The sequence below is a fragment of the Lepisosteus platostomus genome, chromosome 23, assembly GCF_059453375.1.
Source record: "Lepisosteus platostomus isolate fLepPlt1 chromosome 23, fLepPlt1.hap1, whole genome shotgun sequence".
In the NCBI taxonomy this organism is placed as follows: Eukaryota; Metazoa; Chordata; class Actinopteri; order Semionotiformes; family Lepisosteidae; genus Lepisosteus; species Lepisosteus platostomus.
Genome location: NC_142633.1, coordinates 13,948,171 through 13,974,169, shown reverse-complemented (window position 1 = coordinate 13,974,169; position 25,999 = coordinate 13,948,171). Strand labels below are relative to the sequence as shown.

The window sequence follows — 25,999 nt, the reverse complement described above, 5'->3', positions numbered from 1 at the left end:
ATAAATGTGCTTAGCAACAAATGCCAAAGGAATTAAAGAGTAAAAGGTAAACAGCACCTGTGAAGTTCCACACCAGAACCAGCTAGTTGCTGAAATGCTAAGAAAGCTGAGGTCAATCTTTGGAGCCAGTATTACACTCCAGTAGAGTGATGGTCACTCCTGTAGACTGGGTCTTATCAGGAAGCCAGCTCTGCAGCTTAAGAGAATATGAAATGTACACTAGCATGGGGAGGCCTGATATTGGCTGTTCCTTTTATGCAATAGGAAACAGGAAACCGTATTCTTGAAAACACTAAAACTCTGATCTGAATTTGTACAGCAATATATAACAACGGTGCCAATGAAAACCATAAATAACCCCCTATGTATTGCTGAGTGAAAGGTAACAGTGATTTGTTGAAAAGAAAACAGAGCTGAGGAAAAAAAACAGAAAAACAGAAAAGAACATGTCATAATTACATGTTGTGCAATGCTACCTTGGCTTTCACTTGCCTGACTGACATTACTAGATTCCCAGGTTGGACATATTTAGAGAATATTTACTGGAAGGACAGATATTTCTTCTACACGAGCAATTCAGAGAGTTCAGGGAACCTTTTCTCTCATTTTAGGCGTAGGTAGCAAAATCTCAAACAAACCCACGCAAAAAAAACCTTCACAATGGAGATGACTTTGTATATATCCAAGTTATTCTGACAGAATAATAAGCTTTGATAAAGAGTTGTACAGGAGTTTGATTTAGTGTTCCAACCCACTCTGAACATTACAGGTACACCTGAGTTTAGGATAAATAGCAATATTGCCAAAAAAGGGCAAAGAACCCAGTTTTAAAAAGTAAACCTCAATCCTTCAGTTATCTTCATGGTAATGCAAACACTCATAGAGAAAAATGATTATTAAAGACATTTTCCAGTGTTGAAATTATAAAATGTAGCATAGCAAACATACTGTACAGAAGTTTACGTACCTAAAACTAGTTATAGTGTCATAATGTTTTATTTCACTTTACGTCATTTAAAAAAGACACACATCCCTTTAAAATGCAAATATTTTGTACAAATCCAAGGTTCACAAATGACTAATTTATGACTACATTATAATATTCAGCTGTTAAGATATTTATATTCTTTGGAATCCATTATCATTCCCATTAGATGGTAGAAAAATAACATTTATTTATTCACTGCATTTTAAAAACTTTCTTCTCTTTTCTTGCTCTATTGTTCTGTTGACAAATGTATTTCTAATGTTCCCGAAAGACTAATAAATGTTAAATAATAAAAAGTTTGTTAAAAGTCTGTAACTGCATGGGTTGATTGCTGCAAAGAGGGTATTTTAGAGTTTTCATTGTTGAGAATGCAGAGTTCTGATATGATCTCAGGAGACAAGCTCTGCAAGAAGATCTAAAGAATCCAATTTACCCCCAAAATTCAGGGAAGGTCAAGAACCAATTGATTTCAGATTCTCATTTGAGATCACTCACTGCATTAGAAACCAGATGATGGACACTTTTCTTGAAGGACTGAAATCTAAGAAAAGAGGGCAAAGTGGACTTCTCTATTAGCCTCGGGGGATCTTGGATTGTATCTATTTCAAGTTAGTATTCCAACAACTTTGGCAGAAAGAGAACCTACAGAAGTCATTATTCTATATGACTAAAAATATCCTTTTTTTGTTGGAGTCTCAGCACTGTATATCAGTGGGTGCCTTGAAAGGCATGTTCATGACACCGAAACAGTGTCCTGGCACTGTTAATGCAACATCAGTTCTGGCTGATGGTGAACAATAAATTCACTTGGGCTAAAATTCATTCATTTCACTCATGCATTCCTTTCCCACCCTTGGTAAATTTTGTCAATTCTAACCAGCATAAAAGGGACAGAAACTGCAGGTGTGGCAGTGACAGGATCCTGCAATGAACATGTCAAGGATAGTATCTATTTACCTTGAGGCACCAAGAAGTTAGGGATAAGCAGCCAGTTCCTGACACAAGCAGTCATTAGCACCTGCATTCCTGTGACTAGCTCAACCTCAGTATTCCAGCTTTTGCTTTTAGGACAACATTAACTGCTCATGCCTCCCTCTTTTTCTCTTTCCCTGCTTTGCTTTCAGTACAAATCGCGGTTCATTCTTGCTCCAGACATAGTCTTTCAGTGTTAATTGCTAAGGTCAGACTTTCAGCACATGCCAGTCATGGAAACCATAGAAACGGGTAAAGATACATCTGTCTGGGCCTCATTACAGTGATTTCACCAGTGATATGAATTGGATTATACACTTCATTTAGGAGAACCTCCAGGCCTTGCCTTTAGTGGAGCAGTTGATGGAACATTCTTCTATACAAGCCCTATTAATATCTTGGCTTGTTAAAGGGTACAGAAATGATAAGTACTGCGAATCAGCAAGGTCCATTTTTTTCTCATTTTACACATATTTTACAGTTAAACTGCAAAGGATTTTTGTTTTCCCGATCGCAAGTCCTGCATATGTTGTTAATCTGGTGTATTAGAGTTGATACAAATGTTCTTGGAATTGTAACATGCAGGAAAATAAAATAAGATAGAGGTGCCTTCAATTTCTATACAAAAGCATGAAAGTAGAATGCTTTTGGTTCACTCAGTGCCTGGGTAGTTATGAAAGGGCTTGCTGGGTTTTTCTGCTGATAGCAGTAAGCCCTCCAAAATAACCATTAGTTCATCTATTCTGATTTCCATTTACTATAATACATTTGTGGAAAGGGCAGACATAATATGACATATTATGACATATCGTGTAAAGACATATGGTCTTAGTTGATACAGTATGTAACAATGGAGCCCTTTGATATTATATTTTAAGAAAGGGAACAAAGAAACCCTGTTCAAAATAGTCAATATTAATTTCAGTTGGCTTTCCTTTTTTGACTATCCCTAGTTCTGCAAGTGATAGTCACATCTTGAAACCGAAGAATCATTGCCTTTGAGTGGAAATAGCTGTTTTCTTTGCTGTGTAGCACTTCTGGCATTGTGGCTTACATTTGTTGCCAAAGAAATTGATTTTTTTTTCTTATGTGGCATTGAAGGAAAAAAGAAGAAACCTCACTCTGTTAAGACATTTAAAAGAAGCAAGCTGTGTCCAGATGAAACCAGTTTTGAGTCCTCTGTGTTCCACAGTTTGGTCCCGATTATTATGGAGGCAGAACAAGGTTTCTAAAGAAATCAGTGCCTGTCATTTATCACTGGCTCACTGTCATCCCCCCTGGTGATCCGTGACAACCTGTCTGCTGCTGCTGTTGAGATCCTTCTGTGCCCAGGTCACAGGTTAACATGCATTACTCAGGAAGGCTGAAAGATGCACTTCGTGTTATTAAGTAAGTTCAATTTAGTCCATCACCAGAACCATCAAGAACTCAATAAAGTAAGAAAAAAAATTTACAGCGACCACTGAAATCCTCCAGGAGGACAGGATGAGCAAATGGACAGCAGACAGCAAAGGTTAAAAGGGAGAGCGGTCAAAGAAGGCTTTGAAAAGCTCTGAACCACAAAAATACATCCAATATGCAGCCCATGAACCACAGTCAAACACATGTTTTGCTGGCCTTGCAAAAGCGCATTCATCATTTCAAGCTACCGGGTCTGAAAACATTGTTACACTGTCCATTGCTTGGAAACCATTTGGTCCACTATGTGGTTACATTTTAAAACATCCAAAAATATCTTTATTCTTATACAAATGGCAATTTGAGCTCATCTACCCAGAAAAAAAAGAATTCATCCCGAAAACAACCATTTGTTTTTTCTTCCCAAAAAAGGACTAATTCTAAACACGTGATGCACAGGACAGCAAACATCACTGAACACCTTGGTCTCTGAAAACACAGTTATTCTGGAAGCCCAGCAGCAATACTTATGGCAGAAGAAGGAACTGAAAATTTCCCTAAGGATTCTTTCTACATTGCTGAAGATATTATAATATTCCTCTGATTGGAGAATAACAAAAGGATGGTTAAATGTGAGCTTTCCATACCTGTACGTCTTATAAGACATTATTTGCAAGCTAGCCCTCTTTCCAAGATGAGGACTAGATAATCCTTTCTTCAGCAGGTGGGTTTTCTTTACTTTAAAAAGACTCAAATCTGCTACATGAGCAACAGGCAGGGAGCAAAGTCTCATTCAAATACAACTTGTCTGTTGAGCTTGTTGTCTGAAAGAACACAAAACCTGTTTGTCTAAGTGGTGACACTTCTCTGTGCTTTTTTTTGTTTATTTGGGGGCATGTGTGTCCATTGTGACTACAGCACATCTTCGCATTCTTCCATGAGTCTAGAGGCTTTGTCAGCTTGATAGAAAAAGCCCCACAAACAATGAACTTTTCTATAAACGAGCTGTGCTGCTTCACTTTTAAGCACTTTAGCAGGAATGTGAACCTGCACTACAGCTAAAATTAAATATTGCTTTTCTTCCCTTCATCCTAGTTAGCTTACAATCCAGGCCAACAGCCTGAACAGAATTAATTGCGTGGACTTTCAAGAGATGGGACAGGAAGGCATGGCCTATTGTCAATGGCATTTAAAAGCAGAGAGAGGCCAGGGTGTTAATTTGTTTGCCAATTCTGACAAAATGTCAGAAAAGATCATAACTCCTGAGAAACAAGCATATAAGGACCAGCGAGATGGTCTTCAGAAATCCAAACCATATGGTGCCTTCTTAAAAAATTGAAGGTCCAAGTATTGTTTGTATGTAGGGTTAAATTTTGGCAGGGTAGAGAACAGTGCATAAAAATCAAAATATAATCAATCAGGATGGTCACAAGTGTAGAAATGTGTGTGCTTGTACATCTCCATCCAAGGAAACCAAAAAACGATACTTATAAGATGGCAAGAGAGCAGATCCACAGGAGAGAGATGGATGAGAGTAGCTGAAGAGAAATGTTTGTCAGAGTCTTGTGAAGGCCTTCATCCATCACAGGATCAATAAAGACTGAAGATGAAAAGTGAAAAGTGGAAAAGTGGTAATGTAGTAGTGCAATGTTGCTGCATAAACATGAAATTAGGATTCTAATGATGTGCTCCTACCCCCCATTTTAAACTACAACATTTTGTTGAAATCACCTGTTACAACAAAGGCCTAATCAAATGGCTTCACTTTAAAAAAGAAAAGGTAAATTCTATTTTAACAAGAGCACTTGGTAGCAAAGACATATTCATGCATATGAGCATATTATATGATCTAATAAAATATAAGATATAGAGTTTCATTGCTTTTCAAAGATTGCTATGAGTATATGTTAGATGTAAGAGCTCAGCAGCCATGGTGAACCACTGTCTAGCATGCATAAATTACGCTTCATCTTGGTCTTTTTAACCTGTCAGGCAGAGCACAAGGTGAACAGTGATGGTGCCCAAGCTCAACATGATTAATGTACTTCTTGTAATGTGGAAATTGTCAGTGTGAGGGTTTGTTGCCTGCAGGGCATATGACTACCTGTTTCCAAAAATGCATTAGCAGTGCTTTACATGGATGACCCTGTGATAACAATGATAGAAAGCAGACCTCTGTCTGCTAGCCTCCGGCTGGAGAAGGATAACCTGTAAAATAGAGCACCATGGAATAATTGTAGGGTTTTTTTTTCTTTTGTATCTTACCTGCCCATCACAGCATGAACATTCTCTACATTTTCATGGTCAAATTGTTTCAACTGTAGCTGCAGCCCTGTAAGCCATTTCTAAATCATGATTTAAAAGGTGGACTTATGCTCCCCCATACACATACACTGCCCTGTTCTGACTGCCCAGCTCACAAATGTTTAAGTGACTGTTCAGAGCATGACAGCAGTCAGGTTTGTCCGGTTGGAGGGGGTTCTCTCAAAAGAACAGCTTCTGTTGCATGTCTTACAATGTCCCAGGATTTACTGAAAAAAAAGCAACTTGGACAAGTCAACCACCTGAAAAAAAGTAGAATATGAGAAGGCTGTTTTATATCTATTTTTTTCTTTGCTTGTTAATTGATTAACTCTCATCTCCCATTGCTAGCTCTATCTGGCTTTTTCCTGCGATCATGAAAGAGGTCGACAACCTAATAAATTTACTCATGTAAGGAATCTAACCTGCCAATATGACACAGATTTTAATGTATAAGCGCTTAATTTTCAATGAAATTAAGGCACGCTACATAAACAGGGTTCAAAAGCAATCCAATTAAAATAAGTGAAATGGCATATGGGGCCCTTCCTGCACTGGCTTTCTGATAATGTGTCACATGACTTTGCCAGTAATTGCCATTTTGTTTAATTTCCTGAAGACAAATTTCCTTTGCAAACATATGGAATCAAATGAATGTGTAAGAGAAGGATTTTAATTCAATATAGCCTACATGATTATTCAAACCCTATGCACCTCACCCCTCCATGTTCCTTGACACTGCTACACAAGAAGAACTTGAAGATTAGTAGGATATAAAAAGCAATTGACAAGGTTTGAGAGAGGGAAAAACAAAAGGTTATCCGCAACGTGTAGCATGACAGGAATCAATATACAGTGCCCTCAAGATTCATGTCACCAAAGAAACCATCATGTCTTACTTAAAACTATTTAATAATGTTATACTGTAATCGTAATAGCACTGCACAGAGCAAAGTCATATTTGTCATAAATCAATGAATTCCAGAAAACAAGAGGATCACATTTATTCACACTTATTATGTATCATCACATAAGTTATTTGAAAACTGCTGCCAAATAGTAATTAACCCCCATGAGGTGGAATGAAAAAACTGAGTCTACTTCTTCCAACTGTTGTGTCCATTGGGATACACTTAAGTCCTCTTCCTGGCAGGGTACAGTGGTGCAAGTATATCTCACCACCATGGGCTGTGAGACAAGTGGCTTGGGAGGCACCTGTAAATCCAAAGGCAGCCAGAGGTCTCCAATACACACTGGCATCTCCTGGATCCAAACTGAAGAAACCTACCCCTCAATGTCGCCGACATGAATGTGGCATTCAAAGCTGGTTTACAAGGAAAAAGCCTCTTCAGAAGCTGAACCACCAAAAAAGGTGACAAAGATTTGCCAAACATAATTTGAATGACAATCGAAAAAATCTTTTATAGTCAGATTATAAATCAATCTTTCTGAACATGCTCATCAGTGTTACGTTTAGCAGTAAAAAGATACAAATTTAAGTTGAGAAAACACTCATGCCCACGATTGGTTTCACAGTCGGTTGTCTTACATCTAGGGACTTGGAGACTTTGTCGAGATACAGTAGGGGAAATCATTATATAAAGCTAATAAATAAAGGAGATTATTTTTAATCAATATATACTTTCCATGTAGATGAAAATTTTTTCATTAGTAAAAAATAAGGTTGAGAAATCAAACAGAGCTAGGGCCATGGTAATAATGTGTACTTGCTTCCTCAGAGACTGACACTTGTTTAGAAATGACTTAAATGAGAACAAGAACTCAGATCAGATTTTGTCAGCTCCAGTTTTTTGTTGCCCAACCTCAAACCTCATTTGTCCAGGTTTCTGACCTATCACCACTTAATTCATTTTAAATTCTTATCTGCCTAACACTGCATTAACATTCACACGCACCAATTTATTTCAAATCTAGGAAGCATCCAGTAAATAAGATCTGATATAAGAAGTCTAGATACTGGAAAGAATGAATAAGGGCAGGAAAAACCATTGAAGGTGCCCAAGGAATGTGCAGTTAAGAACCTCTTGCAGGCTTTCTGTCAGTGCAGACAGAACATGGATATGGAGAAGAGATGCGCCTGGCTTTACTATCTCCAGTCAGGCTTGACACTTCTTGGGCTGAAAAAGTGACGGCACTGATTTAACAGGGGGCACTGTCTCTTAAAATTCCACCTCTGTCAAGTTCTTGGCTGACTGCTGCTGCTGCTGCCTCTTTTAATATAAATCCTTCCTTCCTGCAAATCTGCCATCAAACCCAACCCCCCCTCCACTTCAAATCCCTAACCTCTAACCTTCAGCACCCTCTCCCCCAGAAAACCATAGACGGCCCCTGATCTACCTCCTGCATAAATCTACTGGAGCTGGCCGCAAATATTCCAGCTATGCTGATTTATGGAGGCACTGCTGATTCAGAACTGTGGTATGCAGCCAGCAGTGATCTGTTACTATGAGGGCTTTAAAACATAGCTGGCCTCATGTGCAAGTAATAAAAAGACACCCTTATGTGTATATGTTTATGGTGGGACCTGGGTGAGAGCTCTGAACTCACCTGAATAGGGTCAATTAACGTAAACACAGTAGGAGGGGCTGCAGACAAAAGAGACAGCAGCAATTTGCAATCCCTCCCTTTAACCACATACAGGAAGGTGTATGGACTGGGCTCTTACATGAGCACGCAGCGTGGTCTGAATCGGTTTTTAATGGTTGCCTGTTGGTAAACCACTGCCCTCCCTCCTTCCATTTGTGTTTCTAATGAATACAAAAGCACTAATCCACAGGCTGCCAACAAGAGGCAATTTTTGGTTTTATTTTTCTTTTTACAAATGAAAATAGAAACATACACACTTATCTATTTATGACTGACTTTGAGTCAAAAAGTATCTACCCCCCCTTTTCTTTTAAAGCGGCATATTTGCATTGCTTCTGCTGCGTGAAATGGGAATTACTATACCTTTAGATCATCACCTTTTTTATCTGTTTCTAGCTCTCGGCACTCAATAGTCTTATCAAGAATTATGGAATACGTCATTCAACTTCAGTCCTGTTGGAACTCTTTTCTGGAAGAGCTTTAAAAGCCACAGAAAACACATTGGATTTTAACCAGTTTCAAGCACATTTGGGTCCAGTCTGACAGTTCTGGATTATCTCTTGAACTAGATCATTTGTTTTATTAGTAGTTTGGCAGGATTTGGGAGGGGCCTCCTTCTTGTTAATATAAATTGAGGCCAGCTTAATTTCACAATGCTCACTGGGATAACTTTGGCCAAATAGTATCATAACCAATGATCGGAAACAGCCACAAGTTCATCACCACAATCTTTTGTAAGTGAAATCATATATGCCAGCTGTAGCAAATCTACACCATGAAATGTGAAGAGGGACTATACATTTCTGAACTGATATAAGGCATGTTTGCCCACTGAGAGCTAAGACAGCAAGTTTCAATTGACCACTATATAAAGTGATTCATGACCAACATTGTTCACTCACATTCTACTTTTTTGAATGTCCACTGCAGGTACTGATTAATGTTAATTAATTTGCCAATAATAAAAAGATTCCAAGAGAATACCCTGACAACATCACCCAAACAGAATACAGTTACTGTTTATAGAAGCCAGAATAGATACCATTCACTTTTGCATGCCCTTTTCAAAAAACATATTACGTGTTAATTTATAGCATTCTCCTCATTTGTATTTTTTTGTAATTTATCATATTCACAATGTATATGCCATTTCTTAAAAATTAAAGTGCCAAATTTAATCAACATTTGTGCATACAGACATATTCATATACCGGTATATACCATAGCAATATGCACATATACATGTACTGTATAAAGGCATACATATATAAAATACTGGGGTATTTTATTATACAGTATATACTAAAAGATAGCGGTGTAAGGGAAATGCTTAAAATATGACAGTGAAAAGTCAACTACTTGCAATACTGAATGTATGCACTGCGTTTACTTGAAGTAATGAGCAGGCTAAGGGAAAGGAGTGTATACAGCTAAAATACCAACACCTACAGTATATTATACTGTGCACTTGAAATATTGTCAACAGCACTATCAAGGTACTTATGCATACACAACAAAAAATTTCCATTGGGAAAATGGTATCTATCATGACAAGCTAAGGACCACTCCTTACAGTGTGAAGTCATACATCTGTGGCCGAAAGATTTATATATGGGTCGGTTTCCAAAATTCCTGCAGGTTCAGAGCCATGGTGTCAGAACGCCTCTGATTTCTCATTTAAAAAACGCTGCAATCTCAGCCAGGAAGCACTTAAGTGTTTAAGTGTTTGAAATTACAAATGCATGTCCCTGCCAAAATTGACTTTAATCCCAAAGGGTGTTGTTAAGGCATGTTATGGAAAAAATGTCATAATATAGAATAAATAAGTCTGTCTGTTGACATAATTCTGATTAGGTTTCAGTAAGAAAAAGAGTGGCGTATCGTCTTGACTAGTTGACTTGGAATGCAGTAAAACATTGTGAACTCATTGCCGATTCAAGATAGTATTAATTAGGTCCATAGGAAGGTCTGTGACAGGTCTATCAGACCTGCTTTACAGAGAAGAACACACCAGGCATTAATTTAGTTCTTCTGTATACCTCGGGCTAACAGTACAAATATACCTTAATTGCAGTTTAGCTCTCTCACCAATATGTTAGCCATCCTGACATTTTTTATACAAATTGACAGGGAGCTACATTTTGGGTTCCTGAAGTGGTGTAGAAAACCACCAAGGTTAATAAACATATTTTGAAGGGAGGCTCCAACCCTGATTTGCTACTAGCTGCTGTCTTTCAGATGCAACACGTACTGTATGTAAAACATTTAAAGATCCTTTTATATTGATACACTATAGAAAATCGAGCAATTAGTTGTATTAAATCTCTTCACAAGAGCTAAAACCCATTCCCAGCTGTGATTGCTTAACCATTATCTTTGTTATAACCCAGCCCTTGCCCTTTACACACACACTCATCCACCCCCACACAAACTGCATTTTACTCGCTGACCTCGGGATTGACATGATTGGACGAGATATTCACCTGATTTTCATTGAATATGACCAAATAGGAATGATCATTTCTGTCTAAAAGTCAGAGTCTTTACTTTGAAATTAATACAAAAATGAGGTAGGAGTGTCAAGGTTAAAAGATAATTAAAAAAATATATATGATCATAAGAATGACAAACAAAAAATATATTCTTCATAATATTAGCATTATTAGGGTTCTACAGGAATCAGGCTAGCTAATTAATTGCTGGGGCCTTATGTTATTTTCTAAGTCCAACTAAAGGAAACCAAGAATGTTATTCACAGTCTTCTATCTAGGATATTTCAACTCTCATTTCAGATGGGAGCTGTCCCAATAGATTGGAGAGTTGTAAATCTGATGCTAACCTACAGACCAATAAATTTTGCCTATTTTCTGGTAAAGCTATGGAAACAACAGTAAACGCTAAACTATCAGAATCATTTTGAAACAATGGCATTTTAAGAGACAGCCAAGATGGATAAAACAGGGGAAGTTTTGTTTAACAAGTTTACTAGCATCACTTAAGCAAGCAGAAAGGGAAGGATATAAAACCAAAACATACAACGTGATGCTGTGTGTTAGAATTTCCAGGTCCCTCATAAAAGCTTAATTCTCTAAAAGCTGCAGGAATCCACAGTAATGTGTACACATGGATCAAGAACTGGTTAACAAACAGGAAACAGCACATCATCTTAATGGACACAACCTTGAATTGGAAAGATGTAAGCAGTACAGAAGGAATCCATTGTAGGCTCATTGCTCTGGCCGCTCTGTGTTATTAATTAAGTTTCTGGTACAGATGGCAGACTAGTGAAACTCACAGATCATATAGGAAAGGAGAGTGGCAAACTCGCCACAAAGAGTGAAACCACCACAAAGTAATTACAAAACGTATGGATAAAATAAGGGATTGGTGATCCATACTATACCCATATCATTTGTGATTCTTAGATGTCAAAGGTTAGACATTGAAGGGATACGAGTGTTTAAAATACTTAATGATTATTTGCGCTTGTATAACACTTTTCATCCTCTAATATTGCAATATGTGGATGAAGGGAACCTGGCTCCCTTTACCCACCACTGAAATGCCATGCTCATCTGGGTGATGGGCAGCAGCCACTCTGTGCCACCAGCCCTGTCACACAGCACATATAGCATAGAAATGAGAAACTGCTTCACCATTTGCTTTAAGACAGATTTTTGGTAGGAGGGGTAGTTCAAGCTCAGAGTGAAATGTAATCAGACTAAATAAGAAAGCACCTGCAGCATTACAGCATTATTTTTAATATGGTACTCACCACATTAACTCTGTTAAGAGTTTACAGAAAGGAACTTGATTTCAGCCATGCACTCAAAGTACAAACAGATCTAATGCAACTACTAATGAAAATATGTGGTGAAGGTGTGGAAGGTTTACAAGCAAAACTACTGCATGCACTGTATTTCTGCCAAGGTGGACAGGAGAATCAATTACAGTATGTAATATCAGTTTCAGCAATCAGTGTTATTCATAGTGAATCATGAATAATGGTGTATGGTGGGGGCTTCATTATCAGTCTTCCTTCTGTATTCTGTATTTTACAGCAATTGTGAAGAAGCTGGCATCTTCTTATTTAAACAAAGCTTAACTAAAAATCTCATTTAAAAAAATGATTCAATCTTCTGAGCCCCTGATCTTTGCCACCTCCAAACAGAGTGATGAAAAACAGCCTTTCACGAGTAAAGTCTTGTTCTCAAATGTGGAAAACACAAAGTACATACATGCGAGGCAAAACAAAATGAGGAATGAGATAAAATTATGGGTTGTATTTAGGTACATTTTAAACACAACATTATTCCACTAACATAGCCTCATAAATAATTCTGTTGTTTTTTGGCTTCGATGTAACAGATACAGACACATAGGCTGAATACCTAATCTAAAACAGAGATCCTCTTTTTAACTGTCCTTTTTATGAATATCTTTATTTTATTCAGTGATTTTGTAAATAATTTCCAAATTTACAACAAATACAAATCAAGGCAGCGCTGCTTTGAAAAATTAAGGTAATTGTTTGGATTCTTTCTTCTTTCAGGAATTTGCTCTTTTCATTTTATGTCTTATGCTGGATTTCATTCTTGTAACCACAATGATGAATGATTGAAGTGTAAACTTTGCTCCACATTTGCAGAAATGACTCTCTTCCTACTCACTGTGAACTCTAACTAAGACCACCTTGGAACATTTGAATTTCTTATAGTGAATAAAAGCTTGGTCATGTCGATTCTTAATAATCCAGGGAGGGTTATTTGCTATTCAAGTTAGCCTAAAACAATCACATGTGCCTTACTAGATATATGAAAAAGCTTTGAATAAACAATGACTCACAAACTAAACGATTCTTCTTTACCCAATCTACAGAAAAAAAAATTGCAAGCTTAAAAAAATCTAACCTAAATGTATGTTTTTGTTTAAGAAGTTTACCACAGTATGCTTCATGCAGCAACCAAACAGTACTTTCTGCACATTTCAGGTTTTGCTGCACTTGATGGAAGGAATTACATTTGTATGTAAACATCAAAAGGGAGAGCCAATGAGGTAAAGTACATACACGATTCTTTTACTACATCATTTCCAAATTGTGACTTTTCCTTTTGTACTGCCAGACAGACAAACGGCTATCTGTAATTAAAACCAAATTTGAGCTAGTAACAATGAACAGTGCTGTACTGTCTCTAACATCTCCTTGGGTGATGTATTCAAACGATAGCATCCTGCCTGGGTGTGTGTATCCAGTTGTAAGATAATACCAGACATATGAGAAGATAAGTAATATTTGGTCTGCATCTTGTCATGTGATTCGCAACACTAAGTTATTAAGAAATCTAATTGGGCACCCTTTTTCTTTGAGGCATAATGGATTCCCTCTTCCTGAAAGCACAACTTAAGAGAAAAAAAATGTTGGCACAGTAGCAGGGGCTAAGGAGATGCAATTCAAAAAGACAATATCAGTACTCTGATTGCTCAATCTCATTCACAGTATTTCACTCATCAGCGATTAAAAGACAGCAGCGCTCAGGCTAAATTTGTCAGGTCAGGCTTTTGAGCGAATTGAACACACTACTTTATGTTTCAAGCATTTCAACTTGTTTTTATTCTATTTCATTCAAATAACAAAACAAAACACTGTGTACCAGAAAAATATCTTAACAACTAAAGCATGATGCTGCTTTAGACTGGTTCCAATTAATGTGATCTCTCCATTCTCCGAAAAATAAAGCTTTTATCTCTCATTATTGTTTTCATAGACAGAAACATACTTAAATGCCTTACCAGCATGCTCAGCTCCAAGCTTTTGTGATATGTAAGCATATTGTTTTTCCAGTTTAAGGTGTACTTGATTCACTGTAATTTAATTAATTGAAAACGTCAGGCTTTTGTGGTACATGACTTTTCAGAATATATGAGTATTGTCTGGTTTTCTCCTTATCAACACTGTATGTAACTATGATTCTACGGTTTTGTATGACCACAAACTTTCTGAATGTTCAACACAAAGCAAAGCGAGACCAGTGATAACACCACTGCGGGTTGCATTAAGAGAGTCTCTCACTATGCTGCAGAGATTTTCTCTCTTCAGTGAGTGATGGCTCAGCTGGTAATTGAAGTTTAAAGAGATTTTCCAAAAGGTATCTAATTGGAAATCAATTGATATTCACTTAGCTTCACATTTGTAACATGGGCATATAGTGGGAAACTAAAATATAAAAACTGATTATATTTATGAGAAAAGCCCTGTGATCTAAATTAAAAAAAAAAACTGAATTATTACAGAGGATAGATTGTAGCCTCTCATAGCACTGTTACATCTAACTCAGACAATCCAAATGCACTGTAAAAGGGCAAAAATTAGAATTATTTTGTCAGACAAACTGAGACACGTGCATACAATCTTTCTTTGTGTATAGTAGTTTCACAAGGGAATCAGAGCCCATCAACCTTCCATCTCTGAGGGCTACCAGCTGAGACAGACACCTCGGAGGAGCGCTCAGGGAAAGACTCTTAATACAATGTGTGCAGGATTCACACTCTTCCACTGTTGTACTCTTCAGACACCTAGAGGGAGCTTAACCAGTTCATCATGCTGTGGTGTTTTCCTCTAAAGCAAAGCAGTTGTTTCAAATACAGAAATATCTGAAGTGCAGAAGTACACAGCAGCCAGAATGGCCTCCCTTGTACATAACCCCTTACATTCTAGTTCTTTTTTATGTCTGATGAAACCTAGCCTGATTTATTTGTCTTTTAGAATAAAAGGCTCCCTTTTCGTTTGGAATTTCAAATTACAAAAAAGGAGGAAAATTCTTGTTATAGCAGCTCCCAGGCACGGAGTATTTAGCATCAATTTACATAAAAGTTTTGAATGGGTGTGTATTGCTGTTGGCGCGAGGCACAGCCTACTGACGGTAACCTTTTCATGAGAAAATAGGATTTTACATACCTTCAGAGCAGCCTGCCCATCCCAAAAGCTCCTGTTTGTAGGAGGTTTTTCTGGGTGAGAGTTCAGTGTAACATCTTGTCATCATGGAAGAGGTTCTCTAAAAATAACAAAACGCAGTTCATTTTTAAGACTGTTTAAAGGCCAGGGTGAAACAAGATATGTGTAACGTGCAATGGAATAAAAAAAAAACTAATAGCAACTTGTTTACACCAGGCATATTAGATATGGCAGTTGTGGCATATACCAGAGATGGAATAATTGCAAGTTCAAAGTATCATATGTCTTAGAAAATTAGCCAAGTGTTGCTTCAGTCAGGGTAATTGCGTAAAGACAGCTCAAGCCCCCTTTGAAACCCAACTCCCCCAGCCATGAATTAACTTGCTAATTACGTGAGAGAGCTTAATTGATGTGACTTTGTTTAAGTCCTCTGGGATACAGCCAGTGAGGCCTTTACCTAGAAAGATAGGTCACAGTTCACCACTCTGGCTTGAGGCAATAGGGTGAAAGGTGATTTCGACAAGACTGTCGTGTGCAACTGATTGACAAAACAATTACATGGCATTCGACATGCCTTGCACAGGAGTCAGTCTGACCATTATTTCCAAAGATAACAAAGTTACAGCTCGTCCTTACTGTCTTTTATCATCCCTGCTACCATGCACAATTAGGATAACAATAGAAGCCCACAGCTCAGCCTCTCGCACACAGCACAGACATGTTAAACACCATTCCCTTGCAATAAGTGAGTCATGTGCAGGGCTCTGCGGTGGCTTCATTCCTGGGGATGTATGTCACCCCTAAGACTCAGATTACAGAGATGGAGAAAATCACTCGCCTTCGAGTTTACTATAGCTCGCACAAATAAAGAAGGGGGGATCGACTAAATCCGCGCCTGCAGTAAAGTAATTTTTTCAGCTGTGTCCACTAGATATTTCTTACACCATGGTTTGGGTGTTGAAGTCCTGTATAATTTAAAAAAAAAAACAGAACAATGCAGACACCCCTAATATTGTCTCTTTCCATTACTTTTTAAAAATAAAGTGTATATACTGTAGTTCAAGTAGGTAGGTAGCTGCATCAGTGTGCATAGGCTGCAAAGGAACAAGTAAAGGTTTTTTCCATGCTTTAAAGAGAAGAAAAGAAACACAGTGTTTCAGCTGTGGAACCTTCTTTGGGTGTGGATGAAGGAGATCACCAGCAGTTTGTTTTGCAAACTTCCAAACTATAAGGCTGTCGTGGCTGCTATTTTAATTTTCCTGTTTTTGGACATGATGATTGTTGGAAGTTTATCACAGTAGTCATTGAGGCTTTAAAGACAATACCAGGGAGTCGATATCATGAATACAATATATTACATGATGAACTGCTGAATGATTTGGAGCAGTACAATCTGGGGTCTGAACCATCTTTAACATGTCTTCTTTAATAAATCTCTGCAGTCCTGTCTCTGCATCTGGGGGCCAGATGACCTTCTGCCAGATTTGCCTTCCTGTCTGGAGTGATGTGTTAGGAGCTGAGCTCTGTCTCTGTTTATGTTTTCTCTGGGTGCTGCTGTGACTGCTCCTGCATGACCTGAATCCAATAACTCATGTTAAACACCCATTACTGGAAAAATCTGTCTCCCACCAAGACTGTTATAATACAAAGCCCAAGGGTGGGTTAAAATCATTCTGGGCCTTGGGTACATGCAAATGATGATCAAGGGGATTTGAGAAAACCCCGAGTAATTTTTCTCCACTTCCATCTGATGGGGAAAAATGCAACTTCTCATTTATCATTATTAGTGTGCTAATAGTCACAGGAGTAGCAATAGTAGCAGCATGTGGAAGAAACTATAGTGGAGTCACATTCAGATTAAAGTCCTGTTCTTAACTAAAACATTTTGATATAAAGGGATTAAACAATAAAAGTTATGTGGAGAATGTGTTTAAGTTTTCATGTAGCACTCGATACTGTAACAGTGGCAGAGTGCTGTGCTCCTACTTTACAAACAAATGCACAAAAGGTAGATCAATCCACTGGGTAAAGCAGCTCCCTTAAACTGTCCAGCTTCTAAAGCTAAACCTCTACAAAAATCTATTCACCCGTTTTTCAAAAGAATTAGGATTCCAAAGACTGACATCGTCCATCCCTCAATCCCTAAACCACTTTGTCAGAAACGCCTGGCAGAGAAAGAAAAAAACAAAGCCAGTTGTTTAGTTCTCGCTTCTACAATAAACTTGCATTTACTTCCATTTTGCAAACCCTGTTTTACAACATATCCATCTTTTTGTGGGAAAGACAGGCAAAAAAAGTCACACTTCAGTAAAAGTGAAAAAACAGCAATGCCTAAACGCCAGAGTAGATTTGTGTCGGGGGCTCTGGATTTTGTCACCTCATGCGTGCCCAGTCTCTCCCCCGGCTGTGTCTAGCGATAGTGATGCATTCGTCTCTCGCTTTCCCCGAGAAGTGAAGGAGGCTGCGAATACAACTGAGAGGTCCCTCTTGAATTCACGCCCTGCTAACTTGCAAACCGGGAGCAGACACATTAATGTAGTGCATTTCATTTTGCCTGCCTTTTAAAACTTTCTGTGGAGCTCCAATAGAAGCCAAATACAGTTAAATTTAACACTGCTACCTATTTACCATTACATGCACGTGTACGGTATAATCAAAGCTTACTATGAATTATTAGAGACAGAAAATATTGACTTGAAAATATGAAGCCCTAAAGAGGAACAAAGCAGTTTTTAACTGTTTTTAATTTTAATTAAATTGATTTGAACCTGCACCCAATCATGATGCTATTTGCATATTTTCATTCTTCTTAACAAATTAGGATCGTGATGAGCAACATGCTAGAATCGTTCCCAGGATTTCTGAACATCAGAAGCAACAGTAAACATGAATACAGGTGGAAGCTCAAGGTTTTATGTCAGCCTGGAACAAGCTACCCAACCAAGTTTTCAAATCTGATACCCTGACTTATTCCAAGAAGAAGTACTAGCAACCAAAGGAGTTCGATGGGTTGAGTGACCTCCTCTACTTGAAGCCATTCTTATGGCCTTATGTAACATTATTATCACATTACCAGCAAACATCCTTGAAAACAAGGACTAAACCTCAAAGGTGTTTGCTAATGAAACTTGTCTTATCTTATCCTTTGGCTATTATTGGATTTCACTTCATGAGGGGAGACTAGATTAAGAAAGAAGTAGATTAAATGCTGAGAAGACTGCACTGTGATCAGAAATAACTTGTAAATATTTACCACGGCATTCAACTTGCATTTTCCATTATCCAATGCAACCCTCTAAATATGCAGTCATTATGCCCACTGGCTTTTTAAAGCTTCCAATGCCTCAGGAAAATTAAAAACATACCATCATATACAATTGTAATTGTGCTCTTGTTCAAGCTCTGTAGTAAAATTCATTAGTGAGGTCTAATTATTGTTGACTAATGAAGGACAGTTTAAAAGCTACCTGATGTATTGTGCAGCACAAAACAAAAATTGGCACCTTTTAGTGTTAGCAAGCAGTTTCACAGAACAGAAACGAAGCCTAATTTATACACATAAAAGCATCTTATGTGTTCCACATATATTTTGTATCACGCATAATATTCACATGTGAACATGTCAATACATTGAACCTGGAAATTACAGATGAATCATTCACATGATTTTCACAAGGGAACCTGGGGCAGAAAAGCTGGGGATTGTGTGAAGGTATATAGGGTTGTGAATGGAAGATAAAAGAGATGTGGAGATATATACTGTATACCTATACAGTATACCAGGGATCTGGAAAACAATGGAAAAAATGTAGATTTTTACTGTAGATGATTACTTATGATCCATTTTTATTTTGGTTATGGAGCAGTGATTGAGAGAACAAAACAAAAACACTTACATTTTATGGAAAACCAAACAAAGTAGAAGTTAATCTGACCTCTCAGAATATTTCTTCATTTGCAGAATTTTAGGAAGCAATAAATAACATGTATTTATATAATACAATAATTAATGCATCAGGGTTTATATGAAAGATTAATATATTGCTGCTTGAGACAAAAGGATAGACAAATAAACTGATAAAGAAGTATGAAAATTACTGCTGTGTGTAATCTTAATGCATCACTTTTATATCCAAGGTTTAACATCCTCACTTTGTATCAGGTACTTGTGCTTAACAAAAAAGACAATATATCTTTTTCTGCTTTAAATGTGCTTTTCCCTTGTAACATTCAAGAATTCAGCTAATTAGTATGTCCACTGTGAATGTAGGTAGTATGTGCTTGCACTTAACCTACTAATTAAATATTCCAGTTTCATTTCAATAACTACTGCTGTTGCGTATGATTAAGCTGCAGGGCTAGGGAACAAAAAAAGGACATGATTACAAACTGAAGCCAATGTATCTTATTTTCTCAGTTTTTAAAGGACATAGCCTTATTAACAATCCCTTGTGGGCCCAAAGGGAAAGGCCTGTGTACGCTGTTGTGAATTTAGATGTCTTTTCTGGAATAGGAACCTATTTGAAGGAAACGTTGCCCCCAGGCAGAGAAATGTCAATAACTTTATTTTCACTGTCAATATATTCCCTTGTTACCTTCCTCCATTCCCAAAGACCAAGGCAGACAGTGAACAGTCTGCTATAGGCCACATTCATCTGCTCAGAGAAGGGAAAAATACAACTTATGCATAATATCCCCAATATGAAAATATAATGCTTCAAAATTCACCTAATGGAAAATAAAAGTTTTAGGAAAAGCAAATTTTAGATAAGCCACCATTTCCCTAAGCTTATACAGAATTAACATTCCATTTTTAACACAAATTCACTTAGCACATCTCTCCATAATAGTTACCTTTCATACTTGCTTTGGCACTCATGCTGGTTGTCACCAGTTTGGTCTATGATTTCTGAAATGAAATAGATTAAGTCATTAGTCTGTTACTGCCTTTCTGACCCCTCACATTTTCCCCCCCGCCCAAAAAAAATGAAAGAGAATAATAAGAGGGCTGTTTCTCAAAAAAAGAAGGAAGTTACTCTAAGGGTGAGCCTTATCTTGCGTACACACAGGCTCCTCGACTTGGTCAGACGCTGACTCAATGCAGAAGTATCTGTTTCAGGAACTCGACCATGCTGGCCAGAGTTGCCTCACCCTGTTCCTGGTTGTGCTTAGGTCATGTGCAGTTCAGAAGTCGACAGTTTTCCCCTTACAGCAGGGTAGACTGACACCAAGCTGTCTGTGTGTCTGACAGGGGAAATGATACAGACTTTACAGCATGACACCTTACCTACATACCACGCAATCAGGATGCCCACCAGACAGGCAGGATGACCCAATGAAATCTCATTGTTTGTAACTAGAAGATGTAATGCTATGTTACATGTCTCTGAGCATTCCCTCTGCTTCTGTGGCTTCTGTTCAAACACCCTTGTGTCAGACCCTTGCAAATACACTTGTTGAGAGTTCAGAATTTATTTGAAATATCCTTCCCAATTTGATTTTTTTCCTTATGTTAGCACAGGAAAAAGACAAAAGTTACTGCAATCTTCTCTGACATGAGCATCTGTCTTAGCCACCCATCATTTTTCACACTACGAGCCCCACCTCAGTGCCCACCTCAGAGTTGACATTGATTGGTGGAGCTGCTTGCTGAAAGCTCACAGGTGTAGCAGGGGTCAGACTCAGACCGTCAGAGAGATACCCAGAGTGACTCCAGTCCACTCAGCCAATTGTATACGTCAAGTTTGGGGAAGTCTGGACACAGTGACAGCTCACATCCAAATCGGTGATGTATGATACTACATTTCATGTTTTCATGGAAACGTACACACAAACACATTCTTACAATATTTCTAGAGTTAGAATAGCACCAGAACTGAACTTTTAACATTTTAACATTTAAATGTAAGACATGGCTATTGCCAGTTGATAGAGGCTGCATCAAAGTTTTCACAATAGAATAAACACATGAAGAAGGGCTTAGCTCATAAACATTTCACGAGGTATGAAAAAACTCTCAGAATACTGATACATTTATATATTAAATTAATTTGATGTACAATGTAGTAGATGTTCTACAAAAATGCTTTGGTCTATTCCAGAATAAAACTATGAAAAGACTAAATGAATAAACTAGTTATAGTTATACTACAGTAAAGTAATGTACTCTATAGTTGGTATTATTTTCATGGTCAACTGCTCTAACAGTTTATAGATATCCATCAATAACATGTGTCAGTCAGTTGTTGCTTTTATTAAACTATCTGTGTAAGAAACGTAAAGGACTGTAGTCCAACACACAGAAAAAAGGTATTTTGCAGGTGACTAGAGAGTAGCAATATTCCATAATGGTTGCTAGAAAAGTAAAATGCAAAATTATGTAAACCATGCACTGAATTAATATGAGTTATATTAATTAACTTAATAATAAATTAAGATTCAATTTACTATCCTGAAATGTCAGTTGAATATTATTGTTGGCTGTGGCAATGGACATGATTTTAGTTACATACATATTGTTAAATATAAAAACAAAAAATTACATATTGTATGCATGCCTACGACACGGTCAGATTCTAGTTTTCTATTTTGTTAGGGGATGTGGACATTCACAGCTGGATCATGGAGTTAAAAATCTATTTAGAACACAAAACTAACATAATAAATGAGATGTTACTTTACCATTATATTCCACAGTGCAAAAGTATTTACTCCCTTCCAACAATGTCCCTTGTCAATAAATTACAAATGATGAGTGATTTTATTTTATTTTTTTTTAATCAAAATGTGTTAACAAATGTCAACAAAAACTGCAAATGTACTGGAGTGGCTTATAAAGAAGAAAGTGAAAGTTCTTGAGTAGTCCAGTCCAAAATCTGTGGGAAGACTTTTAAATTATTGTATATCAATGAAACTTGCATGAGCGAGTTTGTAGAGGAGAATGGGTTAAACCTGCACCATCCCAAAGTGCTCCATGAGGAGGGTGTCTAAACCTATTGCATATACAGTACCTGGGCTTGGTGCTGAATAACCTTAATAAGGTAGCTTAATTTCAGGGAGACACTGCAACAGAAACTGGCCAAATGCCAACTGACACAATGTTGGTGACAAGTTACAGTTCAGTCTGTTTCAGAGCATGCAGAGAGGTACCATCCATGTTGAGTGGATCAGTTTGGAGATGGAGGAGTGACAGTGTGAGGTTTAATACAGTATGGATATAGACCACAGGGCTTATGGATGGTATTTTGACTGTGTAATCTTATAGAGACAACAGAGACACTGTTCATAACACGCAAGTTGTACCATACTCTATGGAAATTGTGACCTCATATTCATGCATGACAGTGTTTGACCTTAGTTGTCAGACTTTCCTGGCAAATAAACTCAATATGACCCTGAAACATCCAGGTCACAATGGTTCAGTGTACAGTATGTGTTGCTGAGCTGCATACAGTACGTCTGAGTGGAAAATAATTTCACATTGAGAAATAAATGGTCTTATTAAGTCAATGCTATGTCGATGCCTTGCTCATTGGAAAAATGGAAACCCTTGGCATTTAACCTTTTTTGATTTGATAATGGTTTTGAACATTAATTATGAATGTGTAGTAAGTGCTGAGCACTATGTACAGTCCATTTTTTTTGACATACATCAGTTTGTATTTTGCTTGTTTAGTAAAATTAGACACTAAACTTGCTTTGTGCTTTTTAATACCCTCTCAATATACTATATACACTCAGACCTTCTGCGGCAGTGTTTACTTCGAATGCATTCACTGCCTATCTTTGAATTTGCATTGATACAAAAAGCTGCTGCTTTTGGAAATTTTACTCTGTCCTTGTTTTTTTTCCCTTCAACCACTAACACAGCACTGGTGCATTATTTTGTCACACATAAGTGTTTCCAATGGGGATTTATAGTGTGGAAATGCCCAATGGGCAAAGAGTCAGTTTGTGTCCGTCAACACCAGTAGAATTTGAGGTCCACCATAAGGCATATTTGAACGATGAGGAGGCTACACTTAAAAGTTTGTGCGCCAAATTGGCTTTGTACAGGAGTTTTGAAACAGAAAATTATCCTGCAGTCTAAAAAGCAAGACAGAGTTCTGTTTTAATTTCATTGTAGCGCCTATGCATCCTCTAAGTGGTAACAAATTAACTATGAATGAAAAACGACAATTTTTACCTAAGCCTTGTGATGAAAACATGGCATACATTTTCCTAACTTTCAAACAAGAGTAACTTTCAAATAAATCCTTGCCTTTTATGCAATTATGTATAAATCAGATGTAATGGAATAGCAATCACTATTCTGTCGATTTACCTTTTGCTTCATAAAGAACGCCAATGCCTTTAATGAGCTGAACACCATCACACCCCTTAAAGAGTTGGCCCAAAGCTACCTTATTTCATGTGCCAGCACTATTCCCAAGGGAAAAGAGCCTCTCACAGCTGGACTAGACATGGCAGTACCACGCACTGTGGTTGATAAGCTCTTGCTTGGCCTTTTCTGTCTGTATTGCTTTCCCAAGGCCATATGGTGGGCTCTGGGAAGTCACAGACCTTCCCAATGCTCTTGGATTCGCTAGGGGCTTCCTGCATCCCAGTGCTTGACTCTCTTTAAACTGCTGAGCATCTGTGCTGTCTCTAATGAGAGGAACTTCACAGGGCCCAGTGGCTCCAGGGAGACAGGCTAATTCTCCCTGTGACAGATCAGCTCAGCCCTTCCGGCACACCTCCTGAGACACCGAGAGGGTGGGGGGGGGGGTACTGAGCTCATGGCTGAGTTCCAGGACTCAGCTGCAGAGCTCTGTTGTCTGCTGTGCTGCCAAACAGCTTCTTGAAAAAGTTTCATTAATGAACTGTGCTGTTGCTTACTGCAGGCTCTGTCTTGTGCTGGTTCACAGATTTTCGGCTGTGTATTGAAGCCTGCTGGCATTTTCTGTACAGACAACACACAAGTTCCTCTGTCTGCATAGATGTGGTGCAATACAGTGTATCACTTGAATGGATCCCAAAACTAGTTTCATTAAAACCTTTGGTTTATGCTTGGAGTCAAAACTATGCTACACACTCACTGTGTAATGAAGCCTGTTGTCTCTGTACCATGACCTGCATTGGACAAATATTTTGTCCTTTCTTTCCTTAAAGGATGAAAAGAGAACAAAGTACTTTTGTTTATCAAAGAACCACAGTGGGGACAAATCAGTTCATTATTCCAGACCCTACAACGCACTTGGAAAACCATTCCATAAGAATTTGTCAGGATGGGCAACATAAATGACAAAATATTTCACATCAAGGAGTACATTTCAGTGCAGAATGATCATTTCTTTATTTACTTTTCAAAAGCACATCTTTTGGCTTCCACAAGTTTGAGGAATTCTGTAGCTAGAGTGTGAAGGACTGAAACTAGGAGATAAATCGTTCCAAGAGCTGTCTTGAAATATTTGAAAAATGAGCGTTTCCTATTACACTACCTAATGCTTTGGAAAGAAATGATGACAAATGATGAGGTTACCCTCAGGCAGGATTACAATGCAGATTCACAAGAACTTCCTCTGAAAGATCTTCACATTCTTGACTTCATCTCTCCCCGACATTCAGTCCTACCTCTGCATTAACTGACCTTGACAGAACTGTTTTTAGTTACACTTTGAAGTGAAGTTCCCATGTGGGACTAGTCCAAGACAACAGGCCTAAAACATGTCCTTATAGTTCAGCTCAGTCAAGGTGATATAAATGAAAATAAAGGAAATGATACCTCTGCCACCTTTTAAATATGTTTTACAAAAAGTTCAAAAACAAACTCTGAGAAAAGCATCTGAATGAAGGAAATTGTAGTTACTTTTTTTTTACAGCATTCCCTGATGTAAATGTGACTCCTGTGTTTGTAGGTTGTTGCGATGTGGTGTCTAAAATATTTCACTTCTCTTTACACAATAAACGTTACAGGTTACGGCTTGCCAATAAAAAATCAGTATCTTTTCAGACTGGCCTTGCACGCTTCACTGTAATTTTAAGGTTTATTCTTTCTGTCTATAAAGGGGTGAATTCCACTTTGTGTGAGAAATGAGAGTGATAAAAGAAAGTGTATTGTGTGAAAATGATTGTTTGCTCTTAAAGAAATTTTCTTCCAAAATGGTAGGCTATTCAGATGCTGAACAGTGCAAGATCATTTATATAACAACCTGCATTGAAGAAGGATGGAAAAGACCAAAATATGCTATTTGTACTAGAGGTAAATGAACAAAAGCATTTAATATTTTGTATTTTTTTTATCTTTTAAACAAAATCTAAATGACTGCAGGAAACATACCACAGTCTATGCATGCTATCCGTTTGTCTCTGTTCTCTTGACATACTGTAAGTGGATGATATATACATGTACATAAGTAATATACTGGCTGTTTAATCTGGTTTGAGTTTCCTTGTGGTGTGGGACTTCTCAACAAACAGGAACTTCACTGCAGAGAGTCATGAAGCAATGCTCTGTCCAGTGCAACATCAGAACTACCGTCAAGACAAAATTATTTATTTTCAAACACATCGTGCAGAGGAGGTCACTCCAGTGCACTAGCTACAACAAAGGACAATGAAACTAATGTCTTTCTTTTCCGGCTCATGAAACAGAAATGTTGCATTAAAAACTCACTGTTCTAGCAGGGATGCCACAGTATGGCTTTCCTAAGGCAATGCCTTGTTAACATCCATGCACTGTTAAAACTGGCATTTGCAGATCAATGGCACATATGGTGGCATTGATCAAGGACAGCAATTGG

At 37.8% G+C, this 25,999-nt stretch overlaps 1 long non-coding RNA gene across 4 annotated transcripts in view; it reads right to left on the bottom strand.

Annotated features, from left to right (window-relative positions):
• Positions 1 to 25,999, bottom strand: part of LOC148642121 (uncharacterized) — a 71,396-nt gene that overhangs the window by 14,989 nt on the left and 30,408 nt on the right. For all 4 annotated transcript variants that reach the window (XR_015929652.1, XR_015929654.1, XR_015929655.1 and 1 more), the window contains 2 exons: positions 20,073 to 20,127; positions 15,222 to 15,318 (listed from right to left, as the gene is read on the bottom strand). This is a non-coding gene — a long non-coding RNA (uncharacterized LOC148642121). The remainder of the gene's footprint in view (positions 1 to 15,221; positions 15,319 to 20,072; positions 20,128 to 25,999) is intronic.